Source organism: Cydia pomonella, chromosome 7, assembly GCF_033807575.1.
Source record: "Cydia pomonella isolate Wapato2018A chromosome 7, ilCydPomo1, whole genome shotgun sequence".
NCBI classification, from domain to species: Eukaryota; Metazoa; Arthropoda; class Insecta; order Lepidoptera; family Tortricidae; genus Cydia; species Cydia pomonella.
In genome coordinates this window covers 13,424,856-13,442,637 of record NC_084709.1, presented here as the reverse complement: position 1 = coordinate 13,442,637, position 17,782 = coordinate 13,424,856, and the positions used below count along the sequence as shown (strand labels likewise).

Genomic DNA, 17,782 nt, shown 5'->3' with positions numbered 1-17,782 from the left:
TAAGGGTGAAATAGTTTTATGACTACACGGTCACTAAGTATGGTCAGTTCGGTTGATCAGGTAAATGTGGTCATCAATTAAGATCTGTCCGTTAGTCAGTTACTCTTTTTGTGACGACACCTTAAAAACGGCTGCCCAGCACTCTACTTTTCGGGCATAGATTACTATATGGTTCTTAAGGATGGACCTTAATATTAAGCATCATTACGGAATGCTATTTATAGACTCATACAAAATACACATCAGATATTCCGGATCACAATCAGTGACAATACACATAATAAATACCGAATTAATCATACTTAACTTGCAAGAGATAAGCTGCTGTTGTCTCCATAATCCGTCATCAACACTTGACACTCAAATGGATATACTTTATAACACTACTGACTGATCACTATGGCCGCTGAAGGCAAAATGGCCGAGCGCCTGGTTGCGCCAGAAGTTAAAAGTATTCTCTTATTGCCTATAAGCTGTTAGAGCGATAATTTCTAAACCGCCTCGTCCCGATTATCGAACCGCAACTAGTCCCAGAACAGGCGATATTTCGCCCGGGAAAGTCAACACGGGTCAAACATTAAAGCTAGCACAACACATAAAGGACGGGTTCGAGCATGGCTTGGTTACGGGAGTGGCCTTCGTGGATCTAACAGCCGCATACGACACAGTAAACATACAACGGCTGCTCTTGAAGGTTAATGGTATAACGGGAGATGCTGGATTTACGAACGTTCTTCGCAAACTGCTCCAAAACCGCCGATTTCAAGTCCAGCTGCAGTCTGAAAAAAGGCGCTGGCCGCTCGCAAAAAAAATGGTTTCCCGCAGGGTACTGCGTTTGCCCCGATGCTGTTTAACATATACACCAATTACCAGCTAGTCCTGCCCAAAACCCAGCGGTTCGCATACGCAGATGACCTAGCGCTAGCGGCCCAAAGTGATAGCTTTGAGGGAACAGAAAAATCACTGTCTGCGACCTTAAAGGGTCAAACGAGGTACTATGAGATGAACTGCCTGAAAGCAAACCCCCTAAAAACTCAGCCGTGTGTGTTCCACTTACGAAACTGGGAAGCAAATAGGCAATATAGGCATCTAATATTGCCTGGAATGGAGTCGCTATTAAGCACTGCCCCTGCCCAAGATACCTTGGAATAACCCTAGACAGAACGCTGTCCTTTAAGAGCCACTGTTTAAAAACGCGTCAGAAGGTTATTTCACGAACTGCCTGCTGCGGAAACTCACTTCAACGCACTGGGGCGCTTCTGCACACTCCCTTCGCACTACTGGCCTGGCACTTTGCTATTCAGCCGGCGAATGCGCGTGCCCGATGTGGCACCGCTCTATCCACGTAGGACAAGTTACCTCAGCACTAAACGACACCTGCTGCTTAATCACCGGATGTCTTAAACCAACTCCGCTTAGTAAGCTATGCCCTCTGGCAGGAATTGCGCCCCCAGAAACCCGCAGCGTGGCGTGTAGCGTTGAAAAATTGAAGCAGGAACAAGACCCAAGGCATCCTCTCCACGGTCACAAGCTACCACCATCTCGTCTAAAAAGCCGTAGGAGCTTTATGCGGTCTACGGCAGCTATTCAGATTCCGCCGTCCCTGAATCGACTTGCCCAATGGGAGAGTACCCGCGCCCCTCCTGACGACTACGTTCGCCCCGCTGAAACGCTTCCGGCTGGGCATAAGCAGCCGTGGTCAATCTGGAAAGCCTTAAACAGATTGCGTTCCCATGTCGCATGTCGGCTGAAGCAAGGAGAACATGCTGAAGTGGGGCGCTGTAGGCGGCTCAGACACCCAATGTCCATGTGGGATGACTCCCCAAACAATGGAACACATCCTGTTCTGTCCAGCGTGCCCGCATGGCTGCTCTAAGCAAGAACTCCGTGATGTGACGGGCAGGACGATAAATGTCGCTACCTTTTGGTCCCGCACAGTCTGAAAGTCTGAAACTATCGACACGAGAAGAAGAAGATTCTCTTATTAGCTTATAAAAATGTAATTAATGTTGCCGCCTTATGTTGTTCGTTGTTGGTATCGCGATTTGCGAAAAACTTAGTGGACCTTGAATAAGCACTATATATTTAAATATAAATCAATACTAGTAGTAGTATACTAGTTTGAGCCCACGGCTTCGTCCGCGTAAATCAAAAAAAAGGTTCTCAGTTTGACCCGTATGTTTGTAGGAACGCATGTAGGTATGTATGTTTGTCCGCGATTATTAGATTTAGAATCATGTTCTGAAAAATGTTTAAAGTATTTCACAACTTTATACTTGTTTAAAGTACTTCCTTGTGAACAAGATTTTTAGCCATGTTTGAAAGTGGCAGCAATAGAACCAAACTTTGAGGTGAACTTACACGGGAGCACGCCACATAGAACTGACCGTGAGAGAAACAGACCTGTCGTAGTATCTATTAGAATAACGCGGGTCTCGTTCCATGTCTCAAAAGATAAAAAAGAACCCTTATATGATCACGTGTGGCTGTCTGTCAATCCATCTGTTACAACCGATTTGCTCCGAAACTACTGGACCGATTGAATTGCAATTTGGCAAAAGAACTTTCAACATTTTTCATGTCCACAATATTAAATTTTAAAATCATTCAATGCCATTTTCGTAAATATCGTCCCAAATAACCATAAAACGACACCCATATTGATATTTAGTCATATCAACCCCATCGCACCCCAACAGGGGATTTGTATTTCACGTCCACCTTGTTAGATTTTACAATCGTTGTTATTTTCGTAATCAGCGAAGCGAAACCATAGAAATAATATTTTTAGACTTAGTCACCATATTTCCTCCTTTTAGGGGTTGAATTCTCAAAACCTGAAACACGTGTTTACTCATTTATCGTTAGGAATACTCTTGGAAAGTTTCGAATAAAATAGTCTAACTAATCTTGTTTCCCCATTCAAACTTTGGACCCCCATTTCACCCTTAGATTTTGTAAAGAACCTACGTGCCAAAATTGGAATCTCTAGAACTAGCGGTTTAGGCTGTGCGTTGATATGTCAGTCAGTCAGTTTCTTCTTTTATTTTGACGACCGGTCTGGCCTAGTGGGTAGTGACCCTGCCTACGACGCCTATGGTCCCGGGTTCAAATCCTAGTAAGGGCATTTATTCGTCTGATGAGCATGGATATTTGTTCCTGAGGTGTTTTCTATGTATTTAAGTATTTATAAATATTTATATATAATATATCGTTGTCGAAGTACCCTCAATACAAGCCTTATTGAGCTTACTGTGGGACTTAGTCAATTTGTGTAATAATGTCCTATAATATTTATTTATTTATATATTTATAATATTAATATTATATATTATAACGTTAGATTTTAAAAACGTCGTTATTTTCGTAATGAGCGACCCGATAAACCATAGAAATAATACCCTTGTTGATTTTTAGACTTTGACACAATATTTCCCCCTTTTAGGGGTTGAATTCTCAAAAAACCTGAAACACGTATCCACTCATTTATCGTTAGGAAGTTTACTCTTCTAAAGTTTCGAATAAAATATTCTAACTAATCTTGTTTCCCCATACAAACTTTGGACCCCCATTCCACCCCAAATTTGGAATCTTTAGAACCAGCGGTTAAGGCTGTGCGTTGATATGTCAGTCAGTCAGTCAGTTTCTTTTATATAGTTAGATATTATTATTGGTATTCTTATTTAATTTGCCTGTATTAAATATTCATAAGCTGAAATAATGGACACCCCAGCAGTGCAGAATAATGGTTTTAGATTTTTACGTTACAGAAAGGTAAAAAGGTTTTGAAAAGTGAGGTGCGGTTTTAAGAGGAAATAAGAGGGTTTTTATTCACGAAATATTGTAGGAATAAGAAATAAACCAGCATAGCGTAGGGATCCGTGAAAAATCCTTCATACAATAAAGCTTAGGATAAAAATAAAACGGTGAATAAAATTTGCCACTAAAAAGTTACCTTTTATTTAACACCCTCCTGAAATGTAAGTACTTACAGTGTTTTTATATGATGCGAGGTTTTTATAATTATTATAGTGAGGTGGGCCGGGGCTGATAGTAGACTTTGTATAATGGTGTGTGATGTTACTGTTTTGGAATATAAAATCAAATAGACAATATGACTTATCGACCTTGGTATATCTTACCTAAAGTCAAAGGTCAGTAAAATGATTTTACAAATATCTACTTATAGCTATAATATTTGTAATTTTTTTAGTCTAATTTTAAACACAAGAAAATTATGTAAAACGAATAATTGGAAAAAAGCGGACAAGTGCGAGTCGGACTTGCCCACCGAGGGTTCCGTACTTTTTAGTATTTGTTGTTATAGCTGCAACAGAAATACTCATGAAACTATCACGGTTTATGAGATACAGCCTGGTCACAGACGGACGGACGGACGGACGGACGGACAGCGGAGTCTTAGTAATAGGGTCCCGTTTTACCCTTTGGGCACGGAACCCTAAGAACGATAACAAAGAAGATGAGCTGAGAAGTGAGGTGAGAAGTTTACCAAGTTAGTTAGAAAATATTTTTTACTACGCAGTACTTTACTTTTATTTTGATTAAAATAGGTATGTAAATTGATAAAAAAATACGCTTGTTAATACACCCAAATTTTGTCCTTCTAAGACAAAACCAACAATCAAAGATTGTTCAAATTATTAGGAAGTAACGACGTGGCAGCTATATTACAAGCCTTCTCATTTTTGCTTCTTCAGGCAACAAGATTCGTTAAAGTGGAATGAATTATGTCAGAAGTCTTTGTGATTTTGGTCTACATTCTCAAGGTTTTTCATCTTATATTGTTGATAAAATATTTTGCCCCTGTTTAGTGTAGTTCTTTAAAAGATAATTTTGAATAAGTGACCTACGCAGTACGGTAGGTATAGGTTTTAGGTATAGTTTTTAAATTATCATTTATTTTAATCGATTCATGCAGCTTTTGCTCAATCCTATTTTATGTGAGAAGATTCTCTATTGTACAGGCTTATTACGGTACAATTGCACAGTCTATCGCTGCAAACACGATTCGTTTCGACACCAGCCATGTGGGACGTGCCATTTTATAAGTAATCTAACTCGACGAGACAGAACGACCCGACTGCCTTGCTTAAATTCTATTGAATCATTTTTCTCTTTATTCAATTTATCACGAAATCAAATACCCGTGAAATAATTGTATTTGCTTAGTAGATAATTTTAGTATTATCTATTACCCATATAATGTAGAGTATTTATGTAATCACTTAATATTGATCATCAATCAAATACAAGGAACACAGCTAGAATTTTTGTTGTAACAACTATCTATCAAAAACTACATTTACAGTACATATGGGGCTACTTTATAGCACTAGTGCGAGAAGTAGCATATTACGTTACTGTGTCGAACATTTAAAGGGCCATATGTACTGTAAAACGTTGTACGATACATGTGCGAATAGGTAATTCGCAACTCGTGTCGATTTAAAACACTCCCTTCGGTCGTGTTTTAATTTATCGCCACTCGTTTCGAATTTCCTATTTTTCGCACTTGTATCGTAATGTACTATTACAAAATAACATTCAAGTGACCTTCATATTCGAATGTCATTCCAACGTGCGGGGCCTAATACAAGTTCGAAGTATTTAGATTCTATTGTCTTTGTCCCTTTCACGTCATTAGCAAAAAGAAAGAGACAAAAAAGTGCATACGTAATTCAACGATATATTGACGGTTTATAATAGACCCCCGAAATAAGTCAGACAGCATCGTTCCAAAACACCCTACGAGTCTTCATTCGTAATAATTAATTAATGAAATAAAAGTTTAAAATTTAATAAAAATACCATATTTTACGTATTTTATTATACAATCAAAACAATGTACTTATACAAATTTACGCAATTGTTACGCAGTAAATAATTCTACTTAATGACTTTTAACGATCTCTATTATAGTTGACAAATAGTAGTATCCGCGAGGTTGTGTGACAGGTACCTTAGGGAGAGGGTGCTAATTAATGTGCCCTTGCATCCAAACCAACATGCCTATAGCCCTGGCAAATCTACAGAATCGGCACTTCATGCAGTGGTAAGTAAGATTGAGGTGGCGATCAAAAACAGATCCATGTGCTTAGGAACCTTCATAGACATAGAAGGGGCTTTCGACAGGACCAGGTTCAGCAGCATTACAGCAGCACTGGTAAGACATGGCGCGAATGCAGTTATGATAGAATGGATAAACAACATGTTGAGCCAACGAACCATCAAACTCGGGACGGGCGAAACACAACAAGCATTAGTGGCAAAAGGATGCCCCCAAGGAGGAGTCCTATCACCACTACTATGGAACCTGGTGGTGAATGACCTGATCACCACACTAAACAATAATCACTATTACACAATCGGCTATGCTGACGACATAGTGATACTGACGAGCGGCAATCATTCAGGTACGGTATGCGATGTTACCCGCTCTGCACTAGCCATCGTGGAGCGCTGGTGTATTAACAACGAACTCTCAGTCAATCCCAACAAAACTGAGCTGGTTATGTTCACCAACAAACGCAACTTGGGAAACTTCTGCCTTCCCAAACTGTTCGACACTGAACTCCAACTATCTGCGGAGGTAAAGTATTTAGGGGTAATACTTGACAGCAAATTGAATTGGAGTAATCACTTAAACGGCAAAATTGACAAAGCCACAGTCGTATTCTGGCAATGTCGTAGAATGGTGGGTAGAACCTGGGGGCTAACCCCAAAGATAACTCTATGGCTTTACCAGGCAGTCATACGACCAATAATAAGCTACGGTGCAATAGTTTGGTGGCCACGCACCAAACTATCCACAGTTGAAGCAAAACTACAACGACTCCAGAGGTTGGCCTGTTTGGCGACTACGGGCTGCATGAGGACAACACCAACCGCGGCCCTGGAAGCTTTACTGGGCCTGCCGCCGCTGCACCTCTTTATACAACAGGAAGCGCTAGCTTCGACGGTACGTCTCAAAAAATCGAATCTCTGGAGACCACCTAGGGTACCACACACCGAGATCCTCTACGAGGCGATAGGTAAGGAACCGCTAATAGAAGCGGTGACTGACAGGATACCCAGGCAATACATCTTCGACAAGAAATACAAGATACAGTTATACGAAGAACCTCGTGAAGGACTTAACCCGAGAGAGCTGAGAATCTTCACGGATGGATCAAAGACAAGGTCAGGCACTGGCGCGGGAGTATTCTTAGAGGACCTAAACATACATATCTCAACACTACTAGGCGCCCACAACACAGTCTTCCAGGCAGAATGTATGGGCATCATAATGGCAGCACACGCAATCGTCTCAAGGAAAGTAGAGGACTACCCCATCCGCATACTCTCTGACAGTCGGTCAGTACTGCAAGCTCTGCAAGGTTATACTTTGACCTCAGGGCTAGTCTACGAATGCCACAAGGCTCTGTCAGAGGTAAGCACCACCACCAGCGTAACTCTGCAGTGGATTAAGGGACACAGCAACTCGCGAGGGAACGATGCAGCCGACATATTGGCGAGAGGTGGCTCGGAACTGAGGGTGGCAGGACCGGAGCCAATCATACCTCTGCCTTATGCCTGGCTCCGGAACATGCTGAGATGCAACACCAAGGTAAAACACCAACAGTACTGGTCTAACCTAGGCACGTGCAGGCAGGCGAAGGAGGCAGTAAGGAGGAGGAGGAAACAGCCGCCCACGTCATTCTTGAATGCCCAGGGGTGGCAGAATACCGGGCACAATACCTCGGTTCTCCGGGGTCTCTCCCAGAAGTCGTCGGCAACATCAAGCGTCTGCTAGGCTTCCTGGTAGAGCTGGGTTGGCAGGAGTAGTGCCGTCAACCCACCATCACGCAAAATAGGCGCGAATTGCGACGTCGAGTTGCGGAAACCCAGCCCGCGAATACGAATAACGAATAACGAATAGTAGTATCCGCAATTCGGACACCGTATCTTACAAAGTTTTTTTTAACAAAAAGAAGTTGACGATTGAACTGTCAATTGATGTTCGTTAATTCATTATTTTCGTATCATTTTATTGAAATTTCTTTCGTTTTGTTTTATTGCGGTAATTAAAGTTAATTGTTAGAATACCTTCAGAAAACATGAGTGAAATAGTGATGAAGACGGATTAAATTTTTTCAAGTTGTATTTTTTGATGGCTGACTGACGTGAAAAATTTTGTGTACTACACGAGATCAAAGTTATTTACATCTCGTGCGCTTTTGAGTCCCTTACTACGCTCAAGATTCTAAATTAGATTCTCTACTCGCTACGCTCGTGAATCTATTATAATATCTTTCGCTTGCACGGGACTCAAAATTAGCACTCGAAGAAATATCAAACTTTGCTCTCTTGTTATACAAATAACTAGTACCTGGGCGACCGAGCTTTGCTCGGTTATAACTATTTATTGTAATATGGTGGTCTATAGGTGATAATCTTAACTACATTTTTTTACTAAATTAAACTTGTCTAAAACAATAAAAATTAAAAAATTATATATAAACTTGAACACATAAAAAAAAACAAAAGTTAGTCACCGGGCGAGATTCGAACCCGTAACACTCGTTTAGCAGTCCGCGTCTTAACCCGCTGGACCAGACGGACAGTGGCCGGCAACACGAAATTAGCGACCATATTCTGCGTCGAAAGAAAAACGCATGAAAACTCGAAAACACGCGTTTTCCCAAACATAAGACTAATCTAGATAGATTGTATACCCCCAAAACCCCCATATACCAAATTTCAGCGAAATCGTTAGAGCCGTTTCCGAGATCACAGAAATATATATATTTATATATATACAAGAATTGCTCGTTTAAAGGTATAAGATTTATTATTTAATTAATCACATAAAATTATTTATTACGTTAATTAGTATTATATCTAAACATGGAATATTACACCGAATGCCTCAATGCAATACTGTGGGAAAAGGCTAATCAATGACGTATTTTTATGTAATATTAACAACTAGTACGTATCAAAATATAAATAGTTTGTCAGCAAAAGGTGTTTTGCCAATAATAATGATTAAATTATCGTATATTTCTAACAGAATGTTTGCCCAGGCATTAGCAGTTTTAAGTATTCATACAACTGTGTATTCTCATGCTGCCAAATGATGCTACTGTAAATGCTTTGTTAAAAGATTAAACAGCCCCACGGGGCCCACGCACGGAATAAGTGTGTACTTACATGGTACAATTTTTATGATAAGTAATTACAAAGAAAAAATGTGTCAACACTCCTTTTTAGGATTCCACGTGCTAATGCTTACAAAGAAATACCCTATAATAACTAAAACTCCCGTATTCGTGTCTTTACCTCTCTGCTCCTCTTGTGTCTAACACTGAATGAAACGAATTTGACGTTTTCTTTTGGAAATGTAAAGAACTAAAAGATGACAGTTATACGTCCGCGCCCAATGAAGCCTGTTGGAGCACAATGCATGTCTCTTGATTGATGGACAGCGGCTTTGTGGGGCGTGGGAGACTAAATCAACATTTAAGGGTTTCTTACCAAAAAAGCAAACGGCTTTGTGGGGCGCTGGTTAATGGCAAACTATCTAAGTACAGTGTGGGAGACTAAATCAACTTTTAAGGGTTTCTTACCAAAAAAGCAAACAAGTAACTCTTATGGCGCAACTCTATCCGCCTGTAACATTGCTAACTTCTTATGTAAGTATCCAAAATTAGGAGTTATAAGTCATTATTTTTTTATCATTATTATGCACAATTGCACACCCATTGCTAATTGTCGTCCATATCAGTGACAATTTGGTTTCAGCAGCAAATTGATGAATTTTAACTCATTATAAAAACCCTCAACGACTTTCTGAGCGACCCGATTGACACTGCTTTGTCAAACTGGTTGATCAGTTTGTTGTTTTTTTAAATGGTCAGCATACTCGAATATATATAATCGTGATCGTGTCATATATGACACAATCACGATTTAACACATTTAGGTGATAACTTAATTTACTCCTGCCTCACGGTTGGAGGTAGGTATAAGAAACTATACTTTTACTAATTTCCATTCGAATAATCTGAATTCCATAATTAGGTATACCAGCTCTTACCCGCGACTTCGTACGCGTGGATTTTTATGTTAGTCGTTGTATGATCGGTATGAAAATTGAACATGTGCAGCAAAAGATGGCAGAAAGATATACATCGTGTCATACACGTCGACGCGTGCCTTGACTCGTAACGTCATGTTATTAAAGGTTATGATATAAGGTTAGATGACACAAACTATTATTAATTTGACAACATTTGTCTGTCATAATGTCTTTCTACTCGTACGTGGTAACCCTCCATATTCTGATTTTAAGTCCCTCACTCAAAAAACTTTTCGTACCAGATACAAACATTCAACCACTTTTTAATGTGCTCTCTAGCGCCAATGACCTTCGTTCTGAGTCCCTTAATTCCCCCTATTGTTGTATGTGGCTTATCACATTAACAGCAATGGCTTTAACCAATATAATATTTACTTCAAAGTTCACTGTCTTCGAGATATTTGACATTAAAGCTGAACAATTTAAGGGCAAAAAATTGGTTTTCTGGTCATTACTTTTGTGTTAATTAGTTTAAAATTAAAATACCTGACCAGTTTATCGAGACGTCAAAAACGAACCCAGATGTATAGATTTCGTACATGTAAAATACTTCACAGCAATCCAGTGACAAAAAGTGTTTTTTTTAGACAATGTATAAAAAAATTATAAAAAATAAGTGTTCACTTCTTTCGAAACCCCGCCAAAAAAGGATGGATATAAAAAAATTGAAAAACCGATAGCAGTTGGTCTAATCATTATATCAAGGTATAGTGCAAATGTAGGAGTAACGACTCAGGACTTGTCAAAAATCGATAAAAACCGGAGATAGCCCCTTAAATCCTCAGAGAATGAATTTTTATAAACGCTGAAATACCTTTTTAATTTCTCATGCCCCGAAAGTGGGTCATTCTTATTCTAAAAAGTGTGCAGAAAATGATACGTTTCTGCTCCAGTGCACTGTACTTTCTAAGTAGGTTTTTTTTGTTAACAATAAGCAATTAAAGCTTTGGTTTTAAGTGAATTTGTTGTACAATTTCCATTATAATTAACTCCCCATGCCATAAATAACGATATTTTTACTTAAATTGTTAATTGAACAGAGGCCACAAGAAATACTACTGAAGTTTATACTTAGACGTGTTTGTTTTAATGCACATATATTTTATTTTCCTCGTATTCGAAATGAAAAGTAGTGTTTAACTCGGATGAAAGGCACTATTTCAGTCTCGGACTATTGGCGCTCGATCACAATGAGGTTATGTACCTACGTGAAGTTTCAGCTCAGTCGAATAATGGGAATTGGATCTAATTTATTTTCAAAGATTTGACCCAAAAACAAACATTGCTTCAAGTTAAATAAAAGCTTATTGAAGATTTAAAGATTTATGATCAATATGCAGTGAATTTCTAAGCAAATCAAATAACATTAAAACCATAAGTACCAATCTAATAAAAAATTACCTTAGCCGCTTAGTTCTGTTCCATCCAAAGGTTTAGCCGACATTTAATTCCACCTGTAACTCCACTTGCATTCGGTACGAACGTGAACCACTCGAACGTGGCATAACAACCTGGTGCGGTTTACTAATTGCGTCAGGCCACGAGCTGAATTGCACTCAAATAGTCCGATGTGTGGTCGAGGCATAATGCCTTGGGCGGGCGGTAGCGGGCGAGTCGAGCCCCGCACCTTTCCCCCCACTGGCAGGGTAAGGGGGGATTCAGTCTACCTCCGGACGCCGGGCCAGCAGCTCCCCCTTTTGCCGATCCTCGCCGTGCTCCCGCGAAAACTGTTATACTAAAACATGAATTAAAACAAACATCAAAAGCTGAAATATAAGTTTCGGTGAGCGCCGTTCGCGTTAGTGCTGTGTTGAAATTTCTCTTTTGTTTTTTTTATTCATTGGTTTGTGGATGGTTTTGTTTCTGTGACAATTCGAACTGATACAACTCAGGATTTTCTTTTTTTTTAATTAAGGTAAGTACAAAATAATATAAAATATTTTCGTTTATTATAAATTTCAATACATATGTCATAATATTATAACGTAAGATTTTAATTATTATTTATTTATAAATGTTCTAATATTATTAATTTGAACACTTTGAACCCGGCTTTTACTGCACTTATTTATTTATTTAACCTTGATAGCACAAAAGAAAACCTTATAGTACAAAAGGTGGACTTAATGCCATGAGGCATTCTCTACCAGTCAACCTTTAGGAGAGATATTGTGGGCGGTGCTACTTTAACAACAACAACCAAATATAATATAATAACATTCTATACATACATTAAATATACATTCTTACATTACTTATAATATATAATAAAAATAATAACAAAAGACATTAGAGCTTACATATACATTATGAATTTTTCATTCTGCTAACAAAGAAAGCACGTAAAGATTTTTTTAATGCGAACTTAATTTGAGCATTCTTGACGCCGTGGGGAAGTCCGTTCTAAAGACGGACCGCACGGGACATTTTGCTATGGAAAATATTCTATTTTTCATTTAATCATATTCTATTTTTCATTAAAATTACTTATCAGATAATTATTTATAACTTAGATTTTATTTTTGTAAATATATTTGTTTTTTATTCTTTTTGACATTTCGACAATACCTAGGTTGGTTTTTGTCGTGACATTGTTTTATTTATTAATTTTAATTTTTTTGTTTCTGTTGTCTGTAATGTTAAGTTGACGATATTTTAGTGAAAGCCTTTGTTTTATCCTTTTGTGTAAAATAATGTGTCTTTTCTTTAAGAAATAAATACCTAAATCTAATCAAATCTATAAATTATAATACATGTAATTGTCGTGACCTAAATTTAGTAAGACGAACTGTTTGGCTGGAAAACACTCATCTCTTGTTTACAAAAATTATTAGCTGTCTTGCAAAAGTGTATCATGATGAGCGTATTATCGGAACGGACCCAACTGTACAAGCTTATAGTAAAGTAGGCCATGCCAGATATGAAACACGTCAAAAATTTCGTACGCGGGTACTGTTAATAACAATAAACATCAACATGTGGCCGCCGCGATAAGCCAAATGTAACAACTGAAATAAATGCGTTGTGCTTATTATCAGCATTTTATCTAGGTGAAAACATACTAATACGAGTAATTATTACAAAATTCGCGTTCATAGTCGAGTTAACAGGATAAATCGTAATTTGTCACATGCCAAATAAAAAAAATGATTTTTCAGTAGCGGAATGTCAAATGTTCGCTTGACGAAGGTCCTACTTATAAATAAAATATTCGCATTTTCTACCTTCAATTCACATTCCCCGTTGTTTTATTTTAGCCACTATAGATGTAAGGTTTAAAAAATGGAGAATAGACACCGTGCACCGCTTAAACTGCATATTATAAATTATATGAAGTCTATAATTTTTTTTATCTTACTGCAAATAAATTAATGGCTCAATAAAATAATACCCTGATTCCAAGAAAATAAATCCTAATGATATTATTTTAAAAGGTCAGATAATTTGTAAACCGTCCAAAGAAATCAACAAATTATTTCAATCTTGTTATTTTCGTCATTAGTCTAAACAAATCTACCTTTCTCAGTTGAATTCCTCATTACTGAAGAACGTGGTTCTTAAATTATTTGTGATAATTTGTATGCCGTTTTAACCGCTTTTAAAAGGAGGATAACTGCAGTACGTCTGGATCCTAATATTCATATTTTTTAGGGTTCCGTACCTAAAGGGTAAAACGGGACCTTGTTACCCTATTACGAAGACTCCGCTGTCCGTCCGTCTGTCTGTCTGTCCGTCTGTCACCAGGCTGTATCTCATGAGCCGTAATAGCTAGAAAGTTGAAATTTTTACAGATGATGTATTTCTGTTGCCGCTATAACAACAAATACTAAAAAGTACGGAACACTCGGTGGGTGAGTCCGACTCGCACTTGTCCGGTTTTTTATGCATGTTTCACGAAATTTTTAAAACAGCTGGATTGATTTGCATATCTGTTATAATAATGATGAGGCGTTATTTTTGTTTGACTTATGTATATCACGTGTATAGTGCGACACCTCCGTTTCTTCTTTAGTTTTTCAATACAATAGATTTGACACCTAGTAAATTAATAGTTGAGAAAGATGCCAATGTCTAAGTACTATGTTTTCTTTACCCTACTCAAAGTCTGCAAGTCTGCAACAAGCGTAATAAGATAGCCGTGATAAATGACCATTAAAATAAAGAGACATCGTGCGGCGGAGTGTAACAAACATATTATTTTACATTACCTTCAACCACTCATCACCTAACAATGTGGAAACGCACTGAAGCGTGAATGAAAACTACCTATAAGTAAAGTACAACCGAACGAACTGATTTGTGACCCACTATATAATGTACTCACAGTAAGAGTTATTATCATTTTCCTTTTTAAATCAATGTAATGTCACTGACATAGTAAATGCGATCAGTACAGCTCCCAGCTCCCCTCCAGGCATCTCGATCGTATTCGCATATTAGTGTGAGCGAGATGTATAGAAAATAAGTTACGCAGACGTTATTGAATATGTCAGTTTGACATTAGAAAAATGCTTTAAAGTGGGTCAGGAATCAAGTTGTTTCTCAGCGACAGTGAGAAGTTGAGTATAAAGCAGTAAAGTTTAGCAAAAAGCTATATTTGAACCCTGGTAACGATTTGCCACGGGCCGAGAAAGTCGATTCATGTCAAACCAGGATTTAAAAAATCCGCGTTCATCGCGTTGAGGCACAAAATCGAATCCGCAATCCTAAACCAACAAGCGGATCACAACGGGGCGTTTTATCAACATTAATCCATCATGAATGCCGGAATCTGCTGAAAGAATTTGGCGAAATTAGCGAAAAATATTGAGAATACAGATTAACTTCAAGTTAGAGATCGTTATCAAACAATTTTGCTTACTTAGTTACTTTACACTATAACAAACGCGATCTTGTATTATCCTCCGAATATATAAGGTGCTAACAAATTAGTTACCAATATGTTTACAGCTACTCAGCTCCTGGAGTATATTTAAATATGAAACATTATAAGTAGATATATTTAAGTATGATGCTAACCACGCACTTTTGAGGCCAACAGAAGGAAAAAATGTTATATGAGTTTTAGCAATCTTAGTTTAGCGCTAAACTTAGTTTAGCAAAGATTAGCTGTCACTTTTTGACAGCTATCTATAAGGATATTAATTAGACTATGCCCCATAATGACATCATACCCTCAAAAAGGAGTTTTGCACTAACGGCCCGAGTCGAAGAATGATTAAGACACGTTTAATCTTGGAATCTTTAAAAGATCGATAACTAAACGACATGTCAAAATTGACCTTTATTTCGATTCCGCTGTGATCCCAATACAATCTATCTACGATATTTCTAAGGTCAAAGTGACATTGGTTGCCCGAATCGAGCTGCTTCTGTCAATTATACGACATATAAACGATATCTTAATGAGAACTTATCTAAACCAGAACTTATCGTTATCGTATCTCATTCTTCGAATCAGGCCGTTAGTTACAATAATAAGATGTTTTTTTATTAAGTAGAATTAACTCTGAAATTAGGCGAAATCCTGAAAAGTTAATATGATATTTTAATCTCTAAATGTGATCAGGAATACATTATTAAAATCTTTCGGTTTCACCGTGTATATAGATGTAACTGTCCCTAAAAAATTTTTTTTTATTTTTTTTACGTAATCCCTAGTTTTTGCAAAGTGTTACTTGCCACTTTTTGACATCTATCAATAAGAATATACTACGTCCCATATTGGCAACATCGCTTTCAAAAAACGTTTTGTACTAAGTAACAATAAAAACATGTTTCTTTTTAATACTTACTCTTACACTGATATGTGTAAACTGTTTATTTTTAATTGGTATTAACTCTGAAACTAGGGTAATTCCAGAAAAGTTTATAGGACATTTTAGCCTTTAAATACGATTAGGAATACACTCTTAAAATCTTTCGGTTTCCTCGTGAGCACTGTGTATACGAATGACGCCAAAAAATATAGGTAGTTTAAATTTCTTAATTTTGTTGAAATTAATTGCAGTACCTATATTTCATTTAACGCGTCGAAAACGTAAAAGTGAGATATCAAACATAATCTTAATTCTTTCTCAAAACGATTGGTGACGTTACCATAATATTTTTTCCTTATGTAAAAAAGAAAGCAAAAACGATGTGTAGGTGTATTGGTAAAAATATGTCCCAAACAAGCAAGCCCATAAAAAACTAAGTTAGAAAAGCAAAGTTACTAATTTTAACGGTATTATTCGATAATGGCCTCGGATAAGGCTCCGACATAGCGAGTTTAGCTTTGGCATCTGATATTGTGTGGTGCAAGTACATTCAGCTGCAGGGAAAAGCGACCTATAGTCGTACCACGAGTTGACACTAGACGTTTATGTTAGCGACTGCGTTTGTAAACTCGATCGAAGTCCATCTCGCTTGCACTGACGGAATGGTGCGATAGAGAGCGAAATCGATCGAGTTAATGTAGTCGTTCGCGTGAATTTATTTATCGTATGGCATTATAGGTATTGGATTTAAAGTAAATAATAAATGTAGAGATGATGTTTGCACTCTTCAGATAACCGATGGCCCTTTCACTGAGGTTCGCGAGGTCTTCAATCCGTCCCTTGAATTTGGTTAAAGGGCATTCTAGAACAATGTGACCGTCATGACCGGTTCAGGCTCACCACACACGCGCTGAGGGGTGTCACACCAGCCCCATTTATGCAAATGGTAGACATAGTTTCCAACGCCTGTTCTAATGCGATTTAATTGAATACACACCCGGCGCTGTTTGTAGAAGCTAGGTGGACGTGCTTTTGGGTTGACTGAAAAGTAGTTCGCCCTTAAATTGTTGTGCATTCCACTCATCCATGAGTCGTGTATATCCCAATCGTTGTCAACATGCACAATCCCAAGAGCTTGCGGATGGTCATTATGGATAGGTAGTGTGGGGTGGCATTTGGTTTTTAAGGCCTCACAAAGATGACACCCTTTTCGCCGCAGATGTGGTGGTTCTATAGCGCTAAGAGCTGGGAGCCAGAATTTTGGAGTGGGTTTGAGGCAACCAGAAATGAGCCGCATGGTTTCGTTCTTCAGATGCACATCGACGAAACCAGCATGTATACTGTTCATCCATACAGGAGCACAGTACTCGGCCGTAGAATAAACCAGTGCTAGTGCCGTTGTATCCAAGCAGGGCGTAGAGGCTCCCCAAGAGGTTCCAGTAAGTTTTAGGACTATGTTGTTCCTAGTCCTTATTTAACTGTTCAGCTTCTCGGTGTACAGTCGGAATGTCAGGCTTCTGTAGAGTGGGACACGTAAATGTCAAATGCCAACTCGTGGTAGTCGTGCTTAAAGATTCTAAAACTCTAAGCAGCGGTATACTCGAATAGATACTCTTCGGTGGTGATATTTCATACATTACAAGGGCTTTGACTGATATATCGCCGAAGACGGCATGTCGTTAGTGGCGTCTCGGATGCCAATATCGAATCGAGTGGCGTGAATTAGTTTTTAAGGCCCTAAGTTTCGATTGGCATTATCTAAAAAACGGGCTAGCCCTTTTCCCCTTATCTTACCGGTAAAGAGTTTCTATTTCCAAATATACGAAACATAATAGCAACGAAAACTTCATCTGAGATAAAGACGGTTAACAAAGGCCTTGTT

General features: G+C 38.2%; 1 protein-coding gene across 2 annotated transcripts in view; it reads left to right on the top strand.

The window, feature by feature from the left end:
* The first annotated feature begins 11,640 nt into the window (after positions 1 to 11,640).
* LOC133519875 (protein qui-1) overlaps positions 11,641 to 17,782 on the top strand; it is a 136,858-nt gene continuing 130,716 nt past the window's right edge. For both annotated transcript variants that reach the window (XM_061854044.1, XM_061854043.1), the window contains exon 1: positions 11,641 to 12,056. The gene's annotated coding sequence lies outside the window, so the exon portion shown is untranslated. The remainder of the gene's footprint in view (positions 12,057 to 17,782) is intronic.